The 25,207-nt window shown below is 39.1% G+C and overlaps 1 long non-coding RNA gene across 1 annotated transcript in view; it reads right to left on the bottom strand.

The window, feature by feature from the left end:
• Positions 1-751: 751 nt before the first annotated feature.
• The window catches only part of LOC139744308 (uncharacterized), a 118,026-nt gene continuing 93,570 nt past the window's right edge, over positions 752-25,207 (bottom strand). The window contains exon 3 of the long non-coding RNA XR_011711821.1: positions 752-849. This is a non-coding gene — a long non-coding RNA (uncharacterized lncRNA). The remainder of the gene's footprint in view (positions 850-25,207) is intronic.

The following is a 25,207-nucleotide window of genomic DNA, read 5'->3' as shown; positions in this document are numbered from 1 at the left end:
CCCCTCCTCGGCCCACCCGAAACCATGCGCGAAGCAATCTGTCCACAACCGACTCGGCTGCGCGAATTAATGGGCCCACTGCGGCTCCACAGTGGCAGGAGAGCCGTCGAAGAATTCTTCTCGTGGAGACCGGTGTTACTGGGTTCAAGGCGAGGACTGAATCACCTTCATCCGGTTTGGTGGGGATGGTGTGGTCCGTGGGAAAGCTAGGCGGCTGGACAAGCAAGGAGTTCCTCTCATTGTCTGCGCAGGAGCCCCGTGAAGTCTCGTGACTGCAGCTATCTTGCTCGACACACACTCTTTCCAGACACCGTTCGCCAGGTGACGGACGTGTATGAACAGTTACCTTTCTGTTTCTACATGAGTTTACATCAGTCACATTTCTGTCTATTTCTAGGCAGTCACTCGCTATCCACACCGTGTATTCAGGACGCGCCATGGAGGCACATTCGTCAGGTAATGTCGCTAAAGATGAGCCTCCCGTCCGCTGTGTCTCTGGGCCATTTCCACACTCAGGAACTCCGCCACTTGGCTGCCAGCCGACTGCCTCGCTCTGTGTTGGCGACACCTTCTTCGTTGGCAGCCTCCTTCTCCTCCTCCGGAGACAGCGGCGGAAATGAGCTGATTCCCAGCGATTTTGCGACTGACTTGGCACATACGTCATCGAAGACGTCACGAGCTCATTTGTGTGCGCGTCCTGGAAACCGGGTAAAGGGATGGCGACATAGGTGCGTTGTCTCGGCCTCTCACTCGGCCCGCATTCCCCAGTGCACTGCACAGAGAAATCCGTCATGGCATGTCTGCGCTTTCCTAATCTTGCTATGGAATGAATGCCAAGGAGGCGCTCACCTGTGGTGGACGAGAAAAGAGGGAGAACAAGAACACACGATGCTGTTAGCGTTCGTGGAAAAGAAAGAGAATAATACTGTTGTGCACATCACACGGATGACCTTATACGCGGCGTTCGTCAACCAGTGCAGCAACAAGTAAACAAAACGCCGTGCAGTGTGCACTTTGTATTTATTCACTTGTGCATGTCCAGCTTCGTATAACATTCACTTACTCTCCTTCTAGGTATTGACACAATACGCTGTGATTCTATACAGAACAGACATAGTAAATATGCCAATACGTTCGTTCCTATCACCAAACTTTGTTATATGCCACACTCTTCATGCAACTCCTACATGCAACTCGTTGTAGGAAGTCGATTCAAACTAACACACACATTGGAGAGTGCATGCTGATAGATATATTGTAAACAAATATAATATTCACTGAATCTCGAAATAAATAGTTGAAAATTGATATGCTATTTGTGTTTATAGATCAACCAGTATCTTCTCCCATATCCGCTATAAGAACTTCGAAACAAAATCATCATAACTATTACACGCATGTAGCACTATAGGCGCTGTGATTGCAGTCACAAAATGACGTTCTGGTTCCATTGTTATGTGTAGTAGCCCATGGTTATATATCCCGTGCACCTCACAAAAAAGCTCGTCTCTTTTAAAAACGAGTATTTTTGTTTCTGCTGTTTACCGTTCCACTTACTCCTCTTAATAGTGCATTATCCTCGCATTTACTCTTAAGTGTGTGAATGTGTGTGTACTTTCCTCTCCCTCCCTCCCTCTCTCTCTCTCTCTCTCTCTCTCTCTCTCTCTGTCCCTGTGTGTGTGTGTGTCTGTCTTCCTCTCTGTCTCTCTCTCTCTCTTTCTCTCGCCCTCTCTCTGCCACTGTAATGGTTAGAAACAAAATACTGGCAGTGTCTTTTGCTGTGTATATAGATCCTTAAAATCCCATGGACATTGTTCCAAAGAGGGTCAGGAAATGGCCCCATATACTTCTTGTCAAACTACAGAACCCCTGCAGTGAGACTGGGAAAAGGTATAAAATCCGTAGACTGTGAGTGTAGTTCTCTCCATTCAGAATCTCTTGCCCTCGAGGACAAAGCACTGCTTGAGCTATTCATATTGAAATGACGTGACAAGAGGGACGATTGCGCGTTAGGTGGTTCTTAGTCATACGTCAATGGAGCAGAAATCACTGATATAACATAAATCAGAACCTTACAATGGGGTAAAAAAGAAAGCTGCTAGTAACTTCTCTTCTATTTGAACCACAGAATCAGCCGGATCACTACTTACTGTAAATGTTGTGTAAAATGGTTGTGTTTTAGGGAAGAGTTTATTTGGCATTCAAAACTTTGGTGCAGTAAAGGACAAGCAAAAGATGAAAGAGATGAAAGAGATTCTTCCCAAATTTGATAACTGCGGTAAGTTTTGCCAAACAATACTTGTAGTCTTTACGCAATGACATTCGAACCGAACAGAGTTTGCGCATAACCATCCTAACGACCATAAATGAGAGGAAATACGATATGTCGACAAGCGAACTTTAGAGAAGGGCAGGACGCACGCCAATCCTTATCTGGCGTCGTTCGTGCGGCTAAAAGGTGGGCTACCTTCGCATTTTTGCTGGCAGTAATACCTACAGGAATAGGCAAGACATCGTAATACGTGTCTTGTTCGATGTCTTCCAAAGGCTGGTACTCTTAAAAATGCTGGCTTTTTAGTCAACCGAAGTATAAAGTTACCTCTCCTCACTGTAGGATGGTCTGTCCGAAGAGCGTCTTTACTGTCTTTATTATTGACACAACCTCGCATAATTTACAAAGATTGTTTGTACGCTGCTGTGTTTTCCTCTCCAAAAAAGAATATTACATCTACATACATAATAATACGTGTGTATGTATACACACTGTGGGTAACAATGTTTTTTAACAGGTTTGCAGATACAAAATCTGTTGTTTTTACATTTTTATCGATTTTTAAAAACAAAAATCACAGCAATCAAAATAAACAATTAAACATTCTTAGACTACATGAACATCGGATAACTAAACAGTTCTTGTCAAAATGACCAGATACATTGGGGTGATAATGAAGTGAGAGTACGAAGGATCTTGTGTTGTTGTTTTTTTAAACTGCAGAAGGTATCTCACACCAGAAAATTCTCCGCGGTACTGATGGGAATTTATGAGTGTAGACCGACTATAATACATGTATGACCCATAACTGAAAGATATTGACAAACGACCTGGTATTAATTTTCTCCACAGCTGTGTGATGCGAATCACCTCACTTGAGGTCTTTACGTCACAATACATGCAATTACTATTAGATATGCATGGTGTGTGCAATTTACATGCAAATAAATCCATTTTCAAAATAAATTACTGTCTTACTGATCCGGTAAGCGAAATACAAATATACATAAAAGCATTTCCCGTCTTTTCAATCAAGTATTGTAGTGTTACTTCAGCTTCAGCGCCGGAATTTATTTTCCAATTACCGGCCAAAAATAAAAGCAATCAATCGAATAAGAGCGGAGAAGATAAGCTATAGACGTCATGCGTGTGATGGATACAATCAGACCCTCACAAAAGCCAAAGAATTGCCACGGAAGGAGACAAAAATTTAATTTACCGTGCTCCTCTCTAGTATTCCAGTGACTAAATATAGTTCTAAATGGGGGTTACTTTCGTTTATATCTCAGGGCAATCATTCTGAATAATGGTATCTTTAGCAGCAAATGCGTCTTTTTATTAGTCAAAAGAGAAATTTCATCTCAGCGGTGGATTTTACATTATATCTCACCGAATGATAATGAAAATGAAAACAATAGAAATTGCTGTAGTACTACAATTTAAGGAGAAAGAAATGTAATAAAGCTGATAATGTTCATGACGATGAGAATTCATACTGAGCCTTTGCCACCAAGTAAGCTGCGATCTAAAAATAAATTATTCTACTTCGATCAAACGAGCGGCCTTTGTCATTACAATCTCTGTACACTTGGAAAAAACAACTTTAAAATACTGACTAGAGTACCTACAAAAGTCTCAATCTCAATGATACCTGTTATTGTAGCTGTTATTTTCTTTTACAATGGACATGATAAAAGTTATTTGTGTTCCTCTGTTTACTGTCATGATCAAATCACAAACACAAACACGATTCCAAGCGTAAAGTTCCTTCTGATATGTATCTGAGCAGTGCTCTAAACTCTGTCGTAATTCAAGGATACTTATATTCCAAAGACATTCACTGAAATAGTTATAGTAGCTAGTTTTTATACAGTGTATTATTTTTTTTTTCAGATTCATTGATAATGTAAAATACGCTTTACAGACTATTGTTTCATCAATCTAAAGGCCGGCGGTAAATAAGACGCGTTTTAGATAGATTTTATTTTATTTTTATCTTTTTTTTTTGGGGGGGGGGAAGTGGGTGGAGGGGTGAGAGAAAAATATTTTCGTCTGTTTACGGCACATAGACAAGTTAATTCAAGGGCAAAAACTAGGCGAAGGGGATAATTCATACTTTTAAAAAGCTAACGTGGCAAGTTGGAAAGATCAGACCAAACGTCATACGATCACGATTTTATCACAATAATGGTATTGTTTGCCAGGACAGTATAAAGTGACGCGTCAAACGTTTGTACGTATATGTGTGTGAATTCTACCCCGTCACTATGATAGCCTAAGACATCGAACATTTACTTTTACTTTTTCTTTTTTATGTTAATATTTCAGACTTCCAAGATTCTAATTTCAATAAAAAAAAAACAATAGTGCACAAAAGCGACCAGACACCAGGCAGGAACACAAGTATATAATATATCAAACAAAAAGTCAAGAAATTGTAGATGAAAATAATAAAGTCTGCACAGAGCTTAAGAGCTTAAAACACATTATACTGATCGACAACCCCACACCAACACGCTTCATAAAACGTTGTTTATTGTTATCGATAATCTTGATTTGAAGAGTCAAACCAATGGTTAGTATGTGAATTCATATCATTGCCCTAAACTTAATGTATTTGCATTTTTATGTATTATTTTGTTTTATATGGTATTAATATGGTGTACAGACACCTGTACAGTTGATGGCCCTTTCTGGTTTCCCTGTATAGGGGAGAGCGGGGAGAAGTGGGACATTATTTCAAGTTCGCCGATTTTCTTCTTATATCTTTTTATAGAAGAGATGATTACATTTCCTTTCAGGCTTGCATGAAGGTTCATATGGTAGGTTACATAAAGAGCTATAAATTGGGGGTGGCACTGTTCTCAATTTTCTGCAGTTAATGAAAAGAAAAAACCTTATTTTGGGGGAGAAGTTGACCCACCCATGGGTAAAGTGGGACAACAGCAAGGGAGAAATGGGACGGTGTTGGTAACGTGTGACATCCTATAAAAATGTTGGAAATGTCAAAGTTGGAAGGCGTAATGAAACATTGGTGATGAAAACAGTCAAACATGCTTTAAAATGTTCTTTATTTCAACAAAACAAGTTTGAATAACATGTTTGAAAATCTGAACTTTTTTACATGTAATGCTATTATGAAGGACAAATGGGACACGTTGTCCCAACTGTCCCTCACGTGGTATACACATAAATATGTACGACTGCTCAGTAACCATGCAGGCATTTGTCAAAAACAAGTTATATTAGTTGCATATCAATACGGCTCACCACCAGCTTCAATCGTGCCCTTGAAATCTTGAATACAAAGACAACAGGTTAATTAACCTGATTTCAAAAAAACTTCATATTTTGGGGAAAATTTTCAATAGCAATTTATACATTCTTAGAATTTGCCGAACTGCACGGCTTTCTTAGTGTGATGTATGGTTGCTAGGGGCTCATTGTAGATATTAGCCAATCGCTGATTGGTTGAACAGTTTTTGATTCAGAGAACGTGTCCCACTTGACCCGCGTCCCAACTCACCCCGCTCTCCCCTATGCATCAGCAGATCAGTTGATTGATGTCTTAATGGTTTATGCATGCTCTCTTTACAAATGATATTCATGACAACACACACACACACACACACACACACACACACACACACACACACACACACACACACACACACACACACACACACACACACACACACACACACACGCACACACACACACACACACACGTACACTACACACAAATCCCAGGGAGCTGACCCGGTACTTGCAGTGCGTGGTGAACTTAGCGGCAAATTTGCGTTCGCATTTAAGTGTCAGAAAGGGAAGAGAGAGGGAGAGCCTATCATGCCAAAAGGCAAATTTTACTGGCAGAGTACTGTTATGGTAACTATAGTTCAATCGATAACCAAGATTCCGATACTATCATTGATAATACTAATAATTGAAGCGATCATGATCGTAATAACTGTTCAGATACTAATGATGACATGACTTACACTTGAAAAACATTTCAATAGATAAATCAGCAGTGGCAGTCATTTTCATGCAAAGTAATGATTCTTGTGCCCATTTTTTTTTATTGCAGCTGATTGATTACGTCGAAGAAGGGCAATTTGCCGATTAGTTGCAATGATAGTTTTATTTCAAAGAAAAGAGATGTTTCTCCAGAAAGAAAAGATGCACTTTCTTGACTTCTGACAATAATTTATAGAGAACAAAGTGAAATGATAACAATTATAACTGCAATACAATATTTCTAGTGCTGAAAAACAAGCGGGCTCAATCCAAGCATAAAATATTCTTCTCCTAACTATTCAGAGCAAAATGTCACCAATCACAGTAAATAAGCGCAAATCAATAACTCATATAACATGGAAGGCAACATAGAAAATGCAGATGTAATAAATTCAAAAAGATATTAAAGCGCATTTGGAGCTTACGGTACATTTGCCACTGAAAGATTTGCTAGATGAGCAATATGTTGGCCTAGAATTGATTAGTTTCAGCATGAAAAGGATACATCACTTAACCTTTTTAAAACTTAACCTCGTTCTGGAAGGTAATGATGATGATGCCAGGGAGAGCGCAACTACTCGGGGACCCCACTACCTTGGATCGCCATCTCTCTGGCAAAGGTTGCACGAGGTAAATCTTACAGCTGTAGATGGGTAACACGCCTAACCTATATTACCCTTGCTCTTAAGTAATGCGACGGACAGGGTAACACCCACACCCACACACATACACCCACTAGACTATGGCGTCTGCTCACCATGTTTGCGTAAAAATCAAATTTACTTTGCCCTTCCCGCCCTTGTTCGGAACGTTTTCTTTGGGCGCACGGCTTTTCCCAAAACGATCCCTGGGGCCTTGCCGTCTTTTTTCTTAAATTTACAAACTTATCATCAAAAATTATAATGAAGGCAAACAAAGAAGGAAGGCCGGCGGTGTTAAATGTCTTGCGGCTGAATCGCATGTTAATGGCTGCACGTGTGAACTGCCTTGTCACCTTCAAGCATCTACCCGTGCAATTTACGTTTTCCTCTATACCTGAATTGGGCCCACCAGTTCACAGTCAATTCGCAGTCCTTTGGTTTCTTGCTCATATTTGATGTCAAGAGTAGATTTATTAAATACGAGTTGAAAAGATTCTTAGGGAAAACTGAGATGCTTAGGCATAACGATGAAACATGGTGCTCACTGGGACATCGCTTTTTCGTCTCCCAGATTGTAACGAGGAAGTAATCATCAATGTAAAAAAAAAGAAGATAATAATAATAATAATGATGAAAAATAAAGGAAAAAAAAAAACTTGTTACTCAGGTCCGTCTCTATGATGCTTATTCGGATGTATCTGATAAAAGTCATGTTAAAAACTATGTTTTCAAAAGTTCATTTTATTGTGCTTACTTTCTCTGACTTCGAACGGAATCTCAATCAAGCCAAGGCTGTATTAAAGGCATAATTTAGCATTTGCAAATAAAACAAAAATCCAGTATTATTGCTTTAAAATAGTTCTAATTCGATGTGAGGTATTGATAGAATCAACCACTGTAAAAATTTGAATCCGTATAATTGATGTTAAGTGTTGTTAAATACACAAAATGTGAACAATAGTTATAATAAAAATGTCTCCAGACTAAACCGTCTACAGTTACGGTTTATCGAGGAAAAGCACTGATCTCCTTAAATTTTAGGCTTTATTGCGAAAATTTTATATGTAAGGATGTTTTGTGATACAACAGACCTACGCATATGCATCAAATGTGATATTTTGAACATTTTTGAAAACACTGCTCCCAAAGGTAAACAGGACCTTTAATCAATAAATAAGTTACGGATATACAGCATTACGGGATGAAATAACACTTACCATGCTTACTGGATTTTGGGATACTATTTGAATACGTTGTGCATTATAATCTGCAGGGTAATTCAGGCTCTGCTTTAAATCCCCTGGAAATTAGTTTTATTTATGAAATGCTAAAATTCTTGTAGAACTAGACCCTGTGAGTTTCTTGCTGTCATAAAAGGATACGAAAAGTGATAAAGAGCACTCAGAAAATTAGGGCTACGTTTCGATTGGAAGGATTTAGATTCAAATTGTTGTGTTCGGATATTATCATTTTTATGCTATATGATTTGATAGTCAGTGTAAGAAACGGTTGCAATTACCTGCAAATTATCAAAGGCAAGTCGCGCTGTGGAATTATGAATTTAAAAAGATGCATAGGGAAAGGCAAAAACTGCCATCTCAATCAGCCCTTAATGATATACAAACGACTTCTACTTTAATAAAGAATAAACTTCTTCACACATCACCACGCTTATACTTGAATCTTATCTAGCTCAGAAGACACTCTCCGCGTGGGTTGCAAATAATATTATCACTGCCTCTAAGCTACACATTTTCTCAGGAGGAAGATTGTGATATTCGACAGCCGTCGATGGACCACAATGAGAAAAAAAAAATGAGAGAGAAATGTTATCATGCGCCCATTGTGGATGCTCCTCTGGTCTAACCCAGAAAACAAAATGGTGCCGAATAACGTGTTGCACTCGAGTGCTATACTGCTTGAATCTAAACACAAGCACTACATTGATGTGAGCATACCCAAATTCTAAAGCGATCGACAATAAAAAAATCATTGTCAGTTAAAGGTTGTAAAATGACACAGGGGACACCTTGCCGCCACTCCTTCAATACCTTCGAACAAAGACAAGACCTGTGGAATGCGTTCGAGTACAAAAGGACGAAACCATTAAAAGGGTACCTGCAATTCCAGACTCCAGAATGGCAGTGCTATGGTGGCTGCTGCAAGTGTAGATATTGTGTGATGTCTGGACGATAATGTGAGTTGATAGCAATGTACAACTTGGGTTTGTTTGTTTGTTTGTTTTTTACCAGTAGAAAATCTATTGTTTCAGATACCATGGTGCCAAAACTGTAGCCTCAAGTAGGCCCTCTGCACATGGGAACAAATGCCAACCTCATCCCATTCTCACCTATTACCAAGATCTATAGTGAATCAGGCAATCCAACATATCCTTCTTGTTAGCATGTTAATTGATTTCAACATAATTGAGATATTTTTTATTTCATTTTTAAATCGGAATAAGAGGAATATCTAATCAAATAAAACATGGATTGATCATCCACTGAGATTTGATAAGTTTTCAGGTGATTGTCAGTTGCTTCGTATCTTTTCTGTTTTTTAAGTCATCGCCTTGAATAATGAATACACTATACCAGACAAGATTCGAACCCATTACTTTCTGTTTACAAATCCTTTGGTGCTATCCACTACACCTCGGGCTTTGGTGTTATCAACTACACCACGGCCCTTGGGTGTAATCAACTGCACCACGGCACTGTCGTGATATCAACTGCACCACGGCACTTTCGTGTTATCCACTACACCACAGTCCGTTGGTGTTATCCACTACACCACGGTACTAGCAAGAGCGGTATGTACATGTGCATGTGTATACTGAAACGACTCCTTTTTATAACATCAGTGTCAGTTGCTGCAGGTTGCAAGGCTGACATCAAGCCTTGCCCGTCTGTATTTCAGCCCCTGCAGGTCACACCCCTACCATCACGTTGTCCCCGCTGCTAATCAAATTTCGGACGCATAGGTTTTGGTCCCTCAGCATAATTTTCTGATCAGTATTCATCTTCCTGTCGTGTCTTTCACCCCCGTCCATCGGGCAGGAAACACCTCTCCCACTCAATATTGATGACATATTATTTTCCAGAAAGATAGAGAGAGAGAGATGTTTGTCTGTGTGTGTGTGTGGGGGGGGGGGGGGCGGATGGAACAGTAGATGGCTTGTTTGGTCGCCTTGTGGCCGTCATACAATGTACATATTTCTTGACAGCTGGCCCTAGAATGATTTCAGTGGTCATTGTTAAAGTTAAAAAAGGAACGTAATAACAACTCCACTGCCAAATTGACTGTCAAGAATTGAAGGATACGCTCTTTATGTCCTTCGAGGGTTTCATGACTGAAATTATAATTTCTCCTGACTCTGTTGTATTAAACAGTTGCCTTTTTTAGTTCACATAACTATGTCCTGTTAATCAAATCAGTATTCATCTCTACACTCCATATGTTACCTAGAACTGCTGTATACACACGGCCATTTTTTTTTTTGGGGGGGGGGGGGTAACACTGCAGTCCTTAAAATTACATCCGAACGTCTAGAGATCATTATTTTTCTTCTTTTTTTGTAAGAAGCACAGCCACAGTTGCGAATGTACAGACATTTGACGTATCAATTGTTAAATGGGTCTATTTTGCGCAAAATAATGCTATTTTCAATATTCTTATTTGATACGGTTCAATCAATCAGACAAAATTCCATAAAATTGCTCGAGGGCACATGATTAGAATAAAAGTTTAAAAGGGGGGGGGGCTGGGCACGAGAGTGGCAAGTAGTCAAGAAAGTTAACATCATTTCCCTTGTTATTTCGTGACTACACTATCTGTTATCTGGAGAAGGAGAGGCATGCGTGAGGTGGATAAAGATAATATCGCCCTACTAATAGACAACCGGTAATGAAGTGCAAGTGATGCGTTCACAGTGCATGCTTACGTGTCATACACACATTCTGCTAACTATCATTCAGGTACGGCTCTATTCTTGTATCTTTCTTTTTTTTTGGCTATATCCCGCACGGAATTCTTTAGAAACTGAGCTGTAATTGCCCGCTGATCAACTGAGGACCTCTAAATTGAAATGCAAGGTGGAAAGTTTCACATAACCGTGTGGCCTGGTGTGTTTGTGTACATGTGTGTCTGCATTAGTTTGGGTACCGATATGCAAAAAAAAAGAGAGAAAAACTAAAATAAAAAGTGTACGAAATATAATACGACATATAAGTGCCTGCCAGCAAAGACAATTAGAGAGAGATAGTGAGAGAGTAAAAAAAAACAAAAAAAACATAAACAGACAAAGAGAGAGAGAGAGGGGGGGGGGAGAGACGAGCGAAACAGACTAGGGGGCGGGGTTCTTGGCTTGAATCTAATTGGCCGCTGAGAAAAGTCTCCAATTCTATTTATTTGTTTCTTTGTACTCTCTCTGTAAACCGGCCTAATCAGCGTTGCAGGCATCGGGCCTCAATTCTATTCGCATTTATAGGTCCATCTAGTGTTAGGAATGTGATGGGTCTGTGCACGTGTACCCTTCTATATTGAACACTAACAAGAGTGGCGCAGTGGCGGTTTGTAAGAGTGCCATTACCTGTCTACGGTAGATGAAAAAAGAAATTACCATTTTTCTTCTCTCCCTCTCATGTTTGCATAATTATTAATGGATATATTATATGAATGTATACATTTTCATGTGTGTGTATACCGAAGGGAGAGAGAGAGAAATGTATATAACCACAGTAAACGCGCGTTCACTTTTCCATCTCTTAATGGTAATATATGATCCTTGCGTGAACATGGATCAATAAGTTTATTGCAAAAGATAAGACTGGCTTATATTTTCTTTTTCGGTTTTGATACCACTACAGCTGCCGTTACCTGGTGTGAAATACCACTGCAACAATGTCTTTTACTACATCCCACTACTACCCCTAATACACCTACACAGATATTGCCACAATTCGACTTATTTTTCTCCTTTTTTTTGGTAGAGCGTATATGGTTTTAAGATTTGATTATAATGTTAGTAGTAATTCTTTTTTTAGTAATCTGTTGCTGTTACTGTCACTCAAAAGGTATCATCCTCGCCCTCCATACGTTGTTTTGCCAAAATGTTCATGTTGTGCTACTCAATGATATTATGGAACTTTGCGTCATTACTCTACCTAGGTTAATTCCTGCCTCGTCCGTTACGAATATTCCTTACCCTCGGCAAACAGACACTCCCCGCCTTTTTATTTCATGTATTTGTCATTATTATTATTTCTTTGTGGGTCTCCGGCGCAGCTTCATCGCTCTTTGTTAGGGAGGCGTGAAAATCAATACAAAATGCGCAAATATCATTACCAGCCCTGTCTCCCCATAGTCGTGTATATGTCGCGTACTAAGAGTGCAGAATATAATGTGACATATAACAGATATACATAAAGGAACATAATGTATAATATATGTCTCCTATATGCCTACCACTAAAATAGAAGGTTAACCATATGCTGACATGAGAAATGAACAACGATAACTGGGTTAATCAAAATTACACGACGGAGAAAAGATAACATGTGGACCTATTTCGAAATTTGTAATCATAACCTTGAACTGCCTTTTTGTTAGAAGACGACGTACTATTTGTGACCATGCATCTTCGTCTATCGTGGCGCGCCATTGGTTTATTTTTCTTAGATTTTCTTTTGGGACACCGTACCTCGCTCTGACGTAGAGATATGCTCTGTACACAAACGAAACGGACGCGACCAACACAATTTGCACCTCCTGGTTTAAGTAGGGATTTGTAATTGTGCGTCGCTGTCAGCCAGGCTGGACTGTCAGCCGTATGAAATTGCACAAAGAACATTCGCAAGATATTTGAACTACATTCTGTTGACTCCCTATTTCGCTTTCTGCTATTTTCTCTCATGAAACGCCGTACAACACAGTTTGCATTCCTGACGACTTTAAGGTCTTTATATTCAAATAAGGCATGGTATAAATTTCATTATCGGGTTGGTGTCATGGATCGTAATAAAAATAAGAATAAAATAAAAATCATTGTTATGATTCTAACACGTGCACTGCTCCTTGTCTGAAACCGAAGATGTCTCCACGTTCATCCTTTTGTGTAACTTTTCTTTTTGGCCTTTGCATGACGTGTTATATTATATATAATATTATATACATACATATGTGACCCTGCACCTCAAAACAAACAAAAAGTCGCCAGACATGAACTTTTAGTTAAGACCATATTCTGAAAGAGCAGACTTTAAGCTTTAAAAGGATGTATAACTCCAATCAAATGGACTCTCCTAACCTATCTAAATAATGGAAAGAAAGCACAAACTCAGGAAAAGTGTGAACTGAGAAAAGAGGGTATGAAGTACAGTGTCTATTCAAGCGCTTAATCTTTACCAAACCGTGCTGGCTGTGCGATGAACGGGACAAAAAAACAGGAAGTAAACCACCAGAGTTACAACAATGAAGGAATTATTAGATAAAACTGAAATTATGCATGCATCATTAACACATTCTGTCCATAATTAATGCCAACTTTCAAAGCAGTAGCACTATCCTTTCAAAAGTTATTAGAGTTGAAAGTGAAGAGTGTGGACAAGGTTTTTCAGAAATGAAAAAGGGATTCTAAAGACACACATTTCACACTATTCTACCAAAAATGTTCGAGATAAACTGCTAAAAAAACACACTTTCCTGCCCGTTTTATGATACCAAATTTTAGCATAATGTAACAGAAGACCCGCTCTTTCAGAAAATATGAAAAAGTCAAGTTCGGCTAGGTTGACCCATTTCACTTATTTTCAGTCCTCACGCAAAATCAGTGTGTGCGACTTTATGTTCGTTTTGAGGTGCACGGTCACATATATACTTTTCAATATATTCATTGTTTATGACATTCAACACATTCAGAATACAACGTCTGCATTGGAACTCTGGTTGTTATTGCAGTACACCGTAATATCGTTGTATTTTATGTCTGAGCAAACCTTGAATATGCTTCGATGAGCACAACGGTGCATGAAATCAAATTACTTAAGCGGCAGAAAATTACGTCACCCCATCAAATCAGATTTGCAACTGAAGTATAGATCCTGACGTTTCACACGCGGCCAAGAAATTTAAAAAAACTAAAATTGGAAACAAAGGTAATGTTAGTGTAGCACAAAACATCCCGGACAGCTTACCAAAGTTTGGTCCAGATACCAGTAGCTTGCTATAAAGCATGTACAGATGATCTGCAATGGTGAAAGACAACGCGGTTCGCTTGATATCCCCTGTGTGTCGAACCACTGCTATCCTCTGCTCTACGATCACTGTCGATTGTTTTCCGGGATAACTTGTGCCCACAAAACTATTACCTTGTTGCTTTAAAGCCGCAAATGCTTTCTGAAGACGCGTCTCAAACAACTGACGCTGCCAGTCAGTGCCAACTAACCTGACAAATATCCCATTATTTGCAAACTGACGGCAAGCGAGTCTGAAATACTGAGAGAACCACTCGAGGCAACCGCTTGTCTCGGCGAACTCTTCTTCGATTTTGGGGACCAGATGGCTACCGACTGAGTGCTCACACACTACCACAACCACACACCCAGCTCGCGATACACTACACATGGTTGGCGTCAGCAGGGAGTTATCGAACGGAGAGCATTATTTTGGTGCTGTATTTCAAGCAGGACCTGTAGATAGAGATATCCGACTCACAACACTCATACTCATTTCATGCTCCAAGCCTACTAATATGACAAAAGACGAAACGATAGTGTATTTATTTGTTTGTTTGTTGTTTTTTTTTTTTTGGTTGTTTCTTTTACCATGCAGACCTACTTTGACAGAATATAGCGATTATCTTAAGCTGAGTTTTGATGACAGGTAGGACTAGTTCTGAGCAGGACCATTAATTCTGCTATGAGATATCTAAGTCAGGACGTTGTGATATTGCGTTGATGTAGATGTAAAATGCAGGTTCAACTTGTTCGTCAGTAGATACAAAGCACTATTATCACGAGCTTCCCTTTTGGCAAAGTGGGGAAGATTTATATTAATGGTATCTTTATTCAACAAATCATTGATCGCAGCCAGAAGCTGAATTACAAATGATTTTACAAAAATGAACAATATATACATACACAGTATTACATAAATATACGAATGTAAAACTACAAAATCAAAATAACACACAGGCTCATACAAAACAAGAACCATTCAACAACAACAAAAAGAAATCCTCAGGCACTGCATACACACGAAAATAATGAGAGTTTAAATTGACGTGGACATCTGACCGCAAAAGTTTCCAAATCACTGCCAGTCAGTACATGACTATTCACTTAATTCCATATCAATATACCTTGAACCATTTCATAAATATATAGAAAAATACATTTTCACTTGACCTTTCACCATAAACCTTTGACTTCATAACCCGAAATATTTTCTTTATAAGGTAATACAAATATACACCAAACTTCTGAAAATACCGGTATTGCTCAAGCAAATAAAAAAAAATAAAATATTAAACATTTGTCCTTAACCTTTGACAGTTAAATTCCAAAACAATAAATACATACATATTTACTAAATTTCATGAATATACCTTGAACCATATTTGAGATATAAAGAGGAAAAAAATGCCGTTTAACCTTTGACCTTTGACCTCTGGCTCGAAATATTCTCTCAAAAGAAAATTTCCGGTATTACACAAACATTTAAAAAAAATGTAAACACTAAACTTGACCTTTGCCTTTATAGACACATACACCCATTTTTTTTTTTTTTTTTTTTTTGTCGTTGCAGTTTTAAGATGCATCTCATAATGGTAGGGTTTAGTGATCATGTGTTACGGTTGTCAAGTAGTCAACTATAGGACATCATTCACATGCCATGCACAATACATGTATCTTTTCAAGGGACATCCATATAATTTCAAGGTTTCCTTTTGCACAAGTTGCATTGAATCCAATATTATGAATGAACCACGGATAATGTATTCAGGTGCCTACAAACGAATCATTTCATTATCATGTCATGTTATGTGTATACACATATATATTTATACATGAATGTGTATGTATACACGACGCAATGATAGGAAAGTTTAACATGATGGGGAATTAATATGTAGTATATTTGTCCATAATTGTAAATAATGTGAATGTATTACAAGGACTATATTTACGCTGATGGAGTATATTCGCGCTGTACTATATCGCCTCTCATACACAATCCACCCTGGAAAAGAGCATTTGTATGATGTAAGGGATTACCGCCTAATTAAATAGAACATCGCATTATTGATCTCTCAATGTCGCATTTCTCAGGTTTCCACGCCGTTGGTAGACGAATGACAGGGAGAGAGAGAGAGAGAGAGAGAGAGAGAGAGAGAGAGAGAGAAAGGGGCCCGGGAGAGAGAGAGAAAAAAAATGTGGGGCATGCGTGTTCTTGTTAATGTTAATTCTATGTCTAAATGGACTTATAGTAATATGCATGCATATAGATATAGTGCATACGTATGCCTACATATTTATTCATGTACATTATTATGATTGTGTTTTGACAAAAGAAGAAAAGAAAAGGTGGGAACGAAAATGTGACCAAATTCAAGGTGACGAAACCGACGGACACATACACACCAAAAAAAAAAAAAAAAACCCAAACAAACAAACAAACAAACAGACAAACATCTGTGTGCAGATGTATACCCTCGATACAACTGAGGGGAGAGCGTGCATTGCAGAGGGTCGCACAGGAAACTACGTGTTGCATTTGGATTGTTAAGGTAGGTCTCGTTTGTACAATGTTTGCTCGCGTGTTTTCTTTTTAGTTGGTGACATAACAAAGTCAAACAGAGTAAGGAGTTTGTGACATTTGGAGGATTTCATGTACCCATGTTTACAGCAGACCAGACAACAGAAAACAAAAAAGAAGCGAAAGAACAACCACAGACTATTCAATGTTACATCATATCTCTCTTTTAGTGATTCCTACATTGTACACTCGCCTGACATTTGGCATTATGCCCTTGGGAAGAGTATTTTCCCCTTGATATCACGTCTCTTTCCATATCATATTTCGAATATTGCCAGACATTGAAAGTGAATCTAATACAAGTTGAGTCTGTGCCAAATCTTCCCTGATCTAGGATTGAAGAGCTCAGATAAACAGTAAATGGGGAGTGATGAAAAGGTTTCATAGTGCCTAACCTTTGCCCCTTAGGTTTTTCAGAAGCAATAACTCACAATGCTTTTTATGCTTGTTATTTTCCAGACGATCACGTTACTTATCCTGCGATAGTAGATATAACAAGGTATAACTGGAAAGACATTGGCCATCTAAAAAAGAAAGTTACAGTTTACTTTCTGTGACATCTCATAATCCCATTGTTTCTCTGAATATAATACTGGTTGGTTTCATATCTATTCTATTACAATTATACTCTTGCCATTTGCTTCCGTGAGTAAGTTTTCGAGAACCGGAGATAGCATTTACTAGACATATTGTGGTATTTATTATTAAATTTTTACGTGAAAACATTAAGGAATCAGCTGAAATTATCAGAATTTTTTGTATGTTATTGCAACATACATTTTAACTGATTTTTTTTTTCCCCACGACTCACAGGAAAGATGTATCAAGAATGTTGCTTCCACCATGATAAGGAATGATGATACTACATAATATTTCGGAGTCAAAAAATATCATGGCATCCTACAGAAAAAAAAATGATGACTTGCTTCTTCCGGTCGATCCCCCTTTTTTAGTATTATATCTTAATCTAGTATCAGGCAAATAGTGTACATGCTTTCTGAAACTTCTGATACCTCTACTACGTAAGTGTGGTTTTTTTTTTTTTGATATGTGATACTATTATACGGTAAAGATCAAAGAGATGTTTTGGAATAATGCTATTTGATATTAGACTGCCTTACGCTTGACTGATAATGATTTTTTTTTAATCTCTTATTCTTGTTATTCAAGGGTAGTGGCTAGTGAGGGGATTTAACATTAATATTTCTTTTCAAAGAAATGCTTCTGCCAGAAGATCTGTTCGGTTCTCATGCTGCTAAAAGTTACTGACCTTAGCCCGGACTCTTCCGGGTTCATTCTCACCTGCGCATGCAAGGTTTTAATAACAATAAGGTTTTCTTTATTCAGGGTACTTAGCCTCTTCAGTATTGCCACTGCTCCACCAGAGGGCCCTGCCATTATTATTTCCCTAGCGTTTCCAGGTACCCATTTATAACCCTGCGTCGAGAGAGACATTGTGGGTAAAAATATCTTGTCCAAGCACGTAAGCACTGGGCGGGAATCGAACTCGGGTCCTCCATTTGAGAGTCGGGAGTCTTATCCACTATGCAACAGCACCACATGTTTTCTTTGTCTTTGGTGTGTTGTAAGTTGGTTATTATTTGGATAATTGTTATATGTATATACATATTGCATGCATTCGAGCTTTAAACAAACAGAAGAGTGAAATTTACCATTTTTTTCGTGCAATTTTCACATTTTTATAAGTGTTTATATCTATGAATGAATTTCGATAATAATACAAAAGAAAAGATGTGTACATTTGGTATGCGTATGTTTTCCTGTTTAAATTTCATTTGAGTTACGGATAGTTTCTACTTTTAACCGCGTCCGGCCTCTTTGTCACTTTGTATTTGAAAAAAAAAATGAAAGAAAAGGAAATCCAGTGTGAAATGCATTACTATGGCGTGGCTTGAAGATATGTGCATACTTGGTGTATACGCGTGTCGGTAGATTTCATTTGCTGACGTTTTTCATATTTTTCATCATTATTTTTTTTTCTCTCCAGACAGCCGGCATACCTGGCGCATTGACATGTTTGTCGAGAATCGACGAAAGGCGCGCAGGTTCACGGGCCGTCAGCTGCAGCTCAAACAAAGCGATTCACAAAGAATCTTGCAAATACATCATCCGGCTGAGAGACAGAATGAAACGTGATTAATACGAGCAATGAAAATCAATAGCGAATCAACTGTGTGGTACCCCACTATCTACAAGAACGGCGCTAAACTCTGGCAAACATAAAACAGAAGTGACCTTTCAGCTCAGCATTTCTTAAGTAATTTAGCAGAACCAGAAAAGAAGGATTTTTAATCATAGTTTTCCCCAGTGCATAATCGGAAATATACTTAAGCAATACACTAATTTGAATATCCGCCATGTACAAGAATAAACGTGAACGCATTTCAACGCAGTGTCCTCTGAGATCCTTTCTCTTTTTCCTCCTCCGTAATGTTTTGGCGCGCTGACTTCAGACGTCTCCGCTTCAATCGAGAAGTTGGCGCCAAGAGAGCATCTGGAGTCGTGTAAACAAGGGTGAGCGGCAAACAATCAATAGCCTTTTTGAAGGAAGCGGCATCAGCAGGTCTATCTCGTATTAATTTGTCACCCGACTCTCCCGGCCATCAGCTACCTGTGGGCCGATCGCGCGGCAAATATGCGCCCCCAGCGGTTCGAGGGTTAACTCGTCTTTTAATGACGCGGCAGCGTCAAGATCTCGGCCGTGGCTGGCGTGCGTGGGGGAAGGCGGTGCTGGAAGTCATGTCGACTGACTAGTTTCTGGCTAAGTGCAATGGACGGATTAAAGCTGCATTCTGGCTTTCACATGCGTGTCATGTCAAAAAGTGCCCTACAACATGCACGATGCTGCTTTCCTTTTCGACACTTAAGCAAAAGCTCTCGGCTTGGCTGTTCACTGTTAGAAATGGAATAACTTCTGTTTCATTTCCAACAAGACTTAGTACAAAATCCTGACACTTCTGGAAAGCAAATTAAAGTGTCCATCCTTTGTTTCTGTAGCAAAGGCTTTCGACATTCCAGAAATGGCTGTTTGTCCAAAAATGGTCTATCTGTCTTTGCACTGTAATTGTACTGGTTCCGTGACATTTGCTCCTGCGAAAATTGCTCCCATGAAATATTTGCAAGCTAAGCCTAACATTAATTCTACCCACAAACACAACCCTAACCCTAATCCTATAATGCTCACAACAGACTAAACATAAAACCCTGTCACTACCCTCACTCTAACCCTAGATCCTTTGAGAAAATAAAACCGGAGCAATTGTCGCATGAGCAAGTGTCGTGTCATCACTTCTACCAACTGTCTACTGTGTCATAAAGCATCATTATACATATATAACGTTAATAGATGGATCACGTTAACTTCTGGAATTCTTTTGTGAAAAAAAAAAATATTCAAATCAATGACTGGGTGTCATCAATGTCTTTTTTATAACATCCCAATGTTTACTCTTCTTTCTGTAAGATGTGAAAGTGAAGGGATGTCTGCATCTACTGCATTTACTGACACAAAGAAATCCTTTTTCTTCCACAACAGGAGAGGTGTAAGGAGGCGTACTGCTTCACGTTAAAATTTTCCTATATTCTAAATAATCTATATAATAAAAAGTATATTTTCCTGTCAAGAGCCATCCTTATTGTGACAAAAAAATACCAACGTGAAACAATTTACCATGGGGAGGGCGTGGGAATATGTTTTGTGTGTGCACTATGAGCCATTTCGTGTTCTTTATATTGAAAGAAATGTTCACGTGTCATTCTTGATAGAGACTTAAAACCGTTCAGCGGGGTAGTGACTACTTGGTGTCTAATGGAAAAAGGAGGAAAGACAGAAATATTGAATCACTTCATGTAGGGGGCATTCAGAAGATGTAAGTATTTCACTCTCCTTTTCCTCCATTTTCACAGCCGTCCGCCGAGAGCGATGAGGAATTTAACTCCATTTCCCATTAGCATTGAGGAGGATTCATCAACATCGGACATGTTGAGGAGAAAGTTGCGGGATCTTACCTTTTTATGTTTTCCATAAAATGATTGTATTAGTCACAACCACAAACTAGATGAAGTGATGATGTCATTTCCTCGAAAGTCAAAGTCTTGCGTCATTTCCTTTCTTGAATGTAATCCAAGAGTATTCTTCACACGTAATACTTTTGTGCTGTTACAAATTTGCTATTATGACTATCACCAGGAAGGGGTTGGATTATAGTTGCCGAATACACCGACCAAAATGATTTCTGCATTAAATACTGTCTAACCTAAAGATTGGAATTGTCTCATTCGATTCCCTGTTTTCAAAGTGGTTGTGGCCAATACCTCTGTTCTAAGAGAAAATGAGACATCTTAAAATGACTTTACATTGTTGATTTTAAGGTCAGATTTTTGACATAACCTGTCACTTTGTTTGTTTGAGTCTACCTCATTGAGACATCCATTCGAAAATGGAATGGTCTTGCAGATAAGCGCCTTTGTCATTTACAATGAGTCGAACGTTGTGATCTGTCTCGCATTCGACTGAATGTCTCTGCTGGCTCACAAATAGGGTATCCTACCTTTAATTCATCTCAGACATTGGATCGAACAGAGGTGATGGGGGACGGTAGGAACCTGGGTGGTGAGCAGCAGCCGGTGGTCTGACATGCGATATGTTACCTGCTAACTTATTCATCGCGGGAGAACAATTTGGAGAAGCAACTCGAACGGACCGACATAATGACTTCACAGCGAACACAATTATGAGCGCTTAATAACCTAAATTATTCCTTGTTAAGAATTTATCAGTGCAGAAATACCTCACCATTGGTTGGATGGACTTGAGCCAAAAGCAGCAGCAAAAAGCATCAACAGCAACAGCAACAACGCTGACTGCAAGGCAACCCAGTGGTGTCGGTGATGCTTCATTTCCCTGTTCGTCGAAGACGTCATTGGTCAACAATTAATCGAATCAGAAGAAGCTTGTCTTCTTTCCCATCGACAGCTACCCCCCCCCCCCCTCCACTTTCTTTGGAAGTGCCCGTACGAGGCATTATGGGAATATGATCTAAAATGGCTACTCGAGTGGGAGTGGAATTGAGTGGAAATTAGTGAACTCTTACAGCAAGCCAGGCTCAGAATTCAGCCCGAATTGACGTGGATCAATTCATACATGCATGATTTTCTACAGACGTCATAACGATGTCGATCCGCCGTCTCTGATTACTTGATTACCAAAAGAAGTCAATTTTTTTCCTGCCACTCTGAGTCACTCGTTTGCTAAGGTACTGCGCTCTGCTGAAATGGCAATACTTTTCTGGAAATAATCATCTTACCTTCAGTTCAAAGAAAAAAAAAATTGTCTTGTTTCGATGAACCTTCCTTACGTCTCACCTACTGATAACCACCTCCAACATCTGATAGCAATTCGTCAATTGCCAGACAAATCAAAATTATATTGTATTAGTCTTCTTTCTTTTCCGCGAAGACAACCTGCAGAAAGACACGCAAGGACTGCCAAAAGTTGTCACAAAGTGAATACTGAAGCTTGAAGTTCGTGTGTCCCTTTTTGCAACCCTGAAAATTAGATTCCTTTCAGAAGCTGACATATCGAAGAGGTGGGTATTTCAGACCTTTCCTCAGAATTATGATACTGGAAAGTTCTTATGACGGAGGAGGAAACATTATTATAGATTTTAATTTAAAAAAAATCAAAAGATCCAACTTTTACTCTCTGTACAAAAGGGGAGCGTATTCTCTAGTGACATGGGTTAGTTATTCATTTCTTATTTAACTCTTTATTTGTTTCCGGTAGATTTCACAAACGATTTTTGGAGACATTATTCTTCAACCATGCAAAATTTCGTGATGTTTCAATATATATACACGACCTTTAACACGGTTGGACTTAACTACCAAAATATTTTTTATTGTTTGTTTGTTTTTCGTCTTTTATTTTCTTGTTTGTTTGGTTTTAGAGAGAAAAGAAGATGACAACGAGGTTTTCATTCACAACATGCTAAAGTGCCCAACCAGATACGAAATCCGTAATAATTGTATTACATGTTGCATGCGTGTTAAAACGTCTCAGGGGTCCTCCGCTGGAGGCATGACCATTATTCCAGAGGCGTGACATGTCCACTCCGTGTTTATCGATAGGAACGCATTGTGTCGAATCAATTTGACATTTTGTGCACAGATTATTGTATTCATTTATACCACGATTGAAATGTAGACGGCTGGCATCCGAAATTAACAGTGCCAACATCATAACACACTAGCCCCATATATCTATAACCTTTCAAAGATGAATAAGATTAAACATGAACTCAGTATTTTAAAATGGACTCTTTTCAATCTATTTGCAACACAAAACAATGTCTGTACACTTCGCTAGTTTATTGTTCTTAGAGAACATCCAGAATATGTATTACTCTCTGCTCACTCCTCCTCCTTCATTTTCTCTCAATATAAACCTTGAAACCCGGATTACATTATTCTTTTTTTTTTGTTCATATAAATTGACGACACACATGATAGCAGGCATAAGTGTTTTCGGCTAAAGTTTGTTATTCCGAAGATTCGAAAATCGATAAGTAAAATAGAAGATACGAACTAACAAACCTTTGGAATCACGAACCTTACTTCGTTTTTGGATTAACAAACCTTCGCAATAAGGAACCTTTTTTTACTGATTAACAAACCTTCGCAATAACAAAGCTAGTTTAATTTCCAGATTAATAAACCGTCGAAACAACGAAACTTTTGGAATAACCAACAGTAACCAGTGTTATTTTAGTGCTACTCTTGAAAAGACATGATTCTTGTATGACCTTCTAGTGCTTCAAAAACGAGATTTCTGAAAATAGCGGATAGTCACTTGCAATAGAATCAAAGCAGTCTAGCAGCGGCGGTCCCGGCGGGAAGATAAAAGTGACGCTGCGCTTGTAGGTATAGGTCGCTCATCAGTCTAAATAATCATTAACCTGACTTGACCTAGGCTGAGACCTAATGCGACGAAGGATGGTGATGATCTTGCATCGACTCAAAAAGACGTACCTTCATAACTTTGAGAATGATCGTTCAGTTTAATTACGTGACAGTGACGCGACATGGATTTGCGCTACTTCCCCGGTGACATTTTCAATTCTGATAGTTTGATGCCGACATATACGACATATACGACATACACGACATTTCCGCCTTCCTCTAGATGTTTGCTTGCTTAGGAAATTAAGACTCTCGTTTATGTTTACGTGGGAATTGAAGGACACACTGCGCAGTGGTTTTAATAAGGATGATTCGTGTCTGGATGTGAGGTTGCCTCCCATCCCTTCAAGCAATATGTATGATGCACGGAGTAATAACTGTCCGAGAGCGCGCAGACGACACGAGTATCACGTCCCGCCCAACCGAAATGAGAAAGCCCCAGGTGCCATAATAAAGATGCGCCCTCTTTCTTGACTTTGAGGGAGGACAGGACAGAAAGATAGAGGTCAACTTGGCCGACAATTTTAAGACAAGAGTGAATTCATCAGCTAGCGGTATAACGGTGCGCATCACACGTAATAATTTGCAACTCTGGTACTATGTCAGCATGCTTTATGTCAGCTTGTCTACGTCGCCGGAGAAAACTAACAACAACCCTATTCCCCAATGAGTAGATTTCGCTTCGAATTCCACTCCCTGCCTCATTTGACGCTTCTGTATTCCAAATCACGTTTCACTCACGAAGCCGCAACACAAGCCGTTCCTGCGATAGAGATATTGCGATCATATTTCCACGTTCTTGTCGGTATTCCTCATGCCGAGGGCGCTGGCACGCTTCGTACATTAATCGTGCTCTTCTCGGGAGAGTGTTCCAACAAGTAAGCAAATAAATACATGAATAAAAACGTCCAACAGGGACCAACACACAGGGGCAAAATATAAGTTTATTAGAAGAAAAAAAAGTACTCTGGTATCCGGAAGAAACAAAAGTACCAGAATTCAGTCGTAGATTTGCTGTACAATTCTTTTCACATCTCATAGAAAATCCCTTATGATATGATAATGGTTATTATGATCGCGTGGTATGAAACTGAATGAACACACAACATTATCGTAAGCTTTGAAACACGGAGAAAGTGTGTTGTTTTATCCATTGTTCTGAAGATGCGGCCTGAATACTTAATATGAACTTCTCTTGATTTAAATCAGCAACAACTTCAGCCAGCATGAGAGGCCCAAAAGCTTTTAATACACTAATGAAAGGCAGAGCACGTTTGGAACTCCTGTTCTGTGCACCATTTTGGCAGTTGAATTGTGGTCGTTTTTACCCTGGTATTCTTCCAAACGACCCTGTTTGCCTATCATATTACCCCAGCGTCGTTAGGTACCCCATTTTTAAGTTTAGGTTGTGAGGGTCATCGTGGGTAACAAATCTTGCCCAATAATATAAGCAGGACTCGAACTCGGTACCTCCGTTTCA

The sequence above is a fragment of the Diadema antillarum genome, unplaced genomic scaffold (assembly GCF_040938485.1).
Source record: "Diadema antillarum isolate AM-2024a unplaced genomic scaffold, OU_Dant_1.0 seq00001157_RagTag, whole genome shotgun sequence".
Classification (NCBI taxonomy): Eukaryota; Metazoa; Echinodermata; class Echinoidea; order Diadematoida; family Diadematidae; genus Diadema; species Diadema antillarum.
Note: the sequence above shows the minus strand (reverse complement) of the source record. Positions and strands in the feature narration are given on the sequence as shown.